The sequence below is a fragment of the Egretta garzetta genome, unplaced genomic scaffold (assembly GCF_000687185.1).
Source record: "Egretta garzetta isolate BGI_Z169 unplaced genomic scaffold, ASM68718v1 scaffold321, whole genome shotgun sequence".
NCBI classification, from domain to species: Eukaryota; Metazoa; Chordata; class Aves; order Pelecaniformes; family Ardeidae; genus Egretta; species Egretta garzetta.
The window spans coordinates 400400-404694 of record NW_009258756.1 but is presented as its reverse complement, the minus strand read 5'-3'; positions in this window follow the sequence as shown (position 1 = coordinate 404694).

Genomic DNA, 4295 nt, shown 5'->3' with positions numbered 1-4295 from the left:
TCCCTCAAAGTATTAATTTACTTAAAAATGGACCCAGTAGCATGGTTTTGGTTCCAGTGCTGGTTTTCTGCAACATTACCACCCTGGGGGCTGATTATTTGAAGTTACTCTGCCGAGTTTCAAGCCAGAGACATTTAGTGCGTTAAGGCTGATGACAGAATTACGGCTGTTCCTGACCAGGGCAGCGGGCAAACTGACTTTCTCATCCGTAGTTACACATTGCAGGTCTGGATCACTAGGAAGGAGTCACAGTACAAAGATTTTCCCTTCAGAGACCCAGTGTCGTTGCCTACGCTTTGCAGGCTCCAGCGTGGCTTTTTTGGTGTGATGGAAGCCCACGTATGTGAACAGGTCTGCACGAGTTAATTTCTTCTGCCTTTTTCCCGCTAAAATCGGTTGTTTCTCCTGTCAGCCATGCGATGACATGCAAATATTATTAAATCCGAGGTCAGCAATAAAGTAAAAATGGGTCCTCACAAGAGCATGTTTTTGTTATTGTATCACTGCTATTACTGTGGTTATGTGGAGAATTGCTTGCGAAGCAGCCGGCCAGGGTTAGCGTGTTAGCCAGCAGGGCAGCGTACACTCAGGAAGGAATATCAAGGTCACAGCAGTCAACAAAGTGACAACTCAACACATCTGCAGATTTGCAGAGGTGGGGAGCACGGTCTGTTTTGCAAGCCACATAGCCATAAATAGTCCTGCACACCTCACCTGAGCAACTGTGTCTCTCTAGGTTCTGCCGGGGAGTTGAAACTCACAGCGTGATGGGCTTCACTGTGGAGGACACTGTCCAAGTCACCCTCCCTGAGGTGATGCCTGTCATGAGAACAGGATAGACAGGCCGGTCTGGCTGCCTAGCAGTGCTGTGACAGGAATCCCCCGGAATAATTACCATCAGCAGGATACTGGTGGCTGCACTCCTGTTTTAGATGCTAGTGCTTAGCATTCAGGATGAAGGCTGAACTGCTGTCCGAGCTCTTTATTATTGTGCCTCTGCTCACAGAAGGCATTTCTTTCCTTAATTTTTTAGTTATCACTGTGGGGAGGTGACAGGAATGAAAGACATTTATGTCCCACTCCTTCAACCCTAGGAAGTTCCTCCACCTTCATGCCAGTGCAGAATGATGGGGGTGGCTATGGGGATGAGGTGCACAAGAGGTAGACCCCCAGTTCCTGAAGCTGCTGGTATCTGGACTGCTGTGCAGAGCCACCTCTCTAATCAGACCAACATAATGCTATTTAAGTAGCACTGTAAGTGTGCATGGAGTCTTTTGGACATGTAAAATGAATGTCTCCGCTCGAAAGTTTTCACAGTCGAAATTAGACGTGACACGCTAGGGATGATAATAATGGAATGGAAGGAAGCAGCCGAGGCTGACAACAGGAGTGGGCTCATGGTGAGCTGAATTCTATGGGCACGTTGTTAGATCCTCGTGAGCTTTATGTTGTAAATAGAGCAAAGTGTTTGGACTTGTCAGCAATTATTTAAAAGAAAATCAGTGGCAGATGGGTGAGTGAAAAAGTGAAATCCTAGAAAGGAGTTAAAGGAGAGTGAGTTGACATGGGGCTGGGAGACAACATGGGCATTCTCAGCGTGAGGACTGTTGTGAAGGAAGGAAATCAAGGGAATGAAGAAACATGCATGGAGCACATGCAGAACAGCAAAACAAGAGGAGGAGACCTCATGATAAAGTACAAGGAAGGCCTTTTTACGAATAGATGGCAGTAATTTGGTCTGGAATTATTTTATTTCATCAGTAGTGATTTGGAATTACCTATCTGGTTAATTCCTCTTGTGTATTTTAGTTATAACTGAATGTTGAACAGCCTTCAGTTAGGTTTTTGACAAAATGCAACACTTGAGCCACTGTGAGTTTGTCCTGAGAAGGCAGAGGTATACCCAGAATGAAAAATAGGATCGGGATGCCAGTTTGCTCACTGGCACTTGTTTACCGACACTTATGAGGAAAGAAGAGTCTGAACTTGTTTCATTTGATCTTGGAAATGAAGCATTTGAGTAGTTCCTGTATGAAACAGTAATCAACTTCACTCCTAAGCCTTATGCTTAGAACTATCATCTCATGCTGTAAGATGATCTTGAACATTTTCTTGTTATAAATATTCATGTGAGGGAACAAAATCATCTGAGTCAAGTAGAAGGACCCTCTGAGCATTTGGTAAAACTGCATTGGCTACATATATGTTTAGAATACATTATTCATTTTTTATGTGATCATGATTAATTGGTGAACTTCAAATGTATTTTGTTGTGCAGTGATTCACGCTGAGCCACGGAGACGTCTAGCAGTGCAAATCCTGCTGGGGAGGATGTGTTGTATTGAGAGACTGATAGACTTTGGGTGGGCATTTGAAGGATATTTTGCCTTTAAAATAACTCATCAAACTAGTGCCACAGAGTGATGTCTACAAAGATGCAGCTATTAAATACTGCCACTCCTGCTATCTAACCCTGGAAACACTTGGGAGGGAGGTGCAGCATAGAAGAAAAATAGAAATTATTTTTCAAAGCCAGTTGGCATCTTGACCTTATTGCTTTCGCAGAGAGCCAGGCTGTTGAGGCAGCCTTCTCACCTCCTGGGGAAAGAGAGGGAGTGCTCTTCCTCTCCCTTGCAATGCCCTCGGACTGATGCCTGAAATGGTATTGACAGTTCTCCCGAAGAACTGTAGCACATCCATTTTTTATGGAAGACGAGTTGTTCAGCATAGCAGGGGGTGCATGAAGCTGAACAGGCAAGTGAGGGGAGGGTGCTGTAGATCTCCACACATTTACATATTTGTCATTTTGACTGACTAATTTGTAGTTCAACAGTATGTCAGAACAAATGATCAGTGATAGATTTAAATGAAGTGCTTAAGACTGAAGAGAAGGAATATTTCTTAGTGGTTAGATCAAGGGACTGGGAATGAGAATTGTTGAATCCTGTTTTTTCATAGCTCCATTACTAACTCAGTGGATGACCTTAAGCGAGTTAATTAACCTATCTGCCATTTCATCCCTCTGTAAACTGGGGATAATAATGTCTGCTTCAGAAATAGGTTGTGAAGAATAATTGATTCTTAGAAAATGCTTCAGCCTCCCCTAGCGAAAAACATACTACAGAAGTAAAGTATTATTGTTACTTTACCAACCACATGCACATCAAACTTTTAAAGGCAACAGTAAAAAGACGCATCTTTCTTGGCTGGAACAAAGTGTTGCAGGGCAGAGGAAAAAAAGGAAAAATATTAAATTGACAGAATCAGCTGAAAAGAGAAGAAATAATGGAGACATCTGGCTCACTGCTGATAAAAGCTCTTGTAGTTTGTCTTCAATCATTCCTTGCAGAACTCGTCTGAAAGGACATCCACCAAGGTTTTCAAATGGGGTCAAAACAGCTGTCCATCTCTAACTCTGTTTGACCAAGTGTAAAAACGAAGAGCGAATAAAAATGTTCCAGCAATAAAATTTTCAGGAAGACATCAATCTCTTAAAGAGAAAATCCAAGGAGATTGGTTGGGTCTGTTTGAGTTCACATTTCTGTTTCTGCATGCTGAACTCTTGTCAAGATTCTGTCTTGGATGTAGACGTCTTGGGTTTGTGAGCTGTTGGCTCCCCTGGGTTCTGTCAGACTTTTATGATGTATATCCCTGTTGACCTCTATGGTGCATTCCAATGGAGATTTCTCTCCATGTTTTCCTGGTTCAGGTCCCTTCTTGTCTTAGGATATCCCAACAAATGCTGACCACAGGATACATCATTAGGTCTCTCGGAGTACTCCAGACACCCCCTCTCTGACTGCCTTAGTCAGCAGGATTTCCAAGATCTGGCTGGACTCCCAGGTACCCAGTCATCTTGGTAGCACTCTTTGTAAACCTAAACATCATTGATCAGTCTTTGCCCTTTCTGTAGTCTTTTGGAGGCAGAGCCATGGAAACAGCTAATTCTTTGGTTTTAGTGTGGAGTTCTTCACTCCAGTCCTGGTGGGTGACATGAAGCTGCCGTTTATTATGTCAGGGTAGCCCCCAGGATACACGCAGCGACCTTGCACAGCACTAGTAACCAGCATTGCTCTTTGTTTCAGAATTTGCCTGTCTAGAGAAACATAATTTTGCATCCACTTCCCAGCCTCAGTTTCTTCAGCCTGCGGGAGCATTCTTCTGTGTGGCGGTCGGGTATTCAAGATCTTTCTTCTTGCAGCTTGTGCTTGTCTTCTGAGTTGCAAATGGTTTTTTTTTTTGTTTTTTTTTTTTTTTTTTTTTTTTCACTCCTTTTTCTCTCACCTTCCCAATAC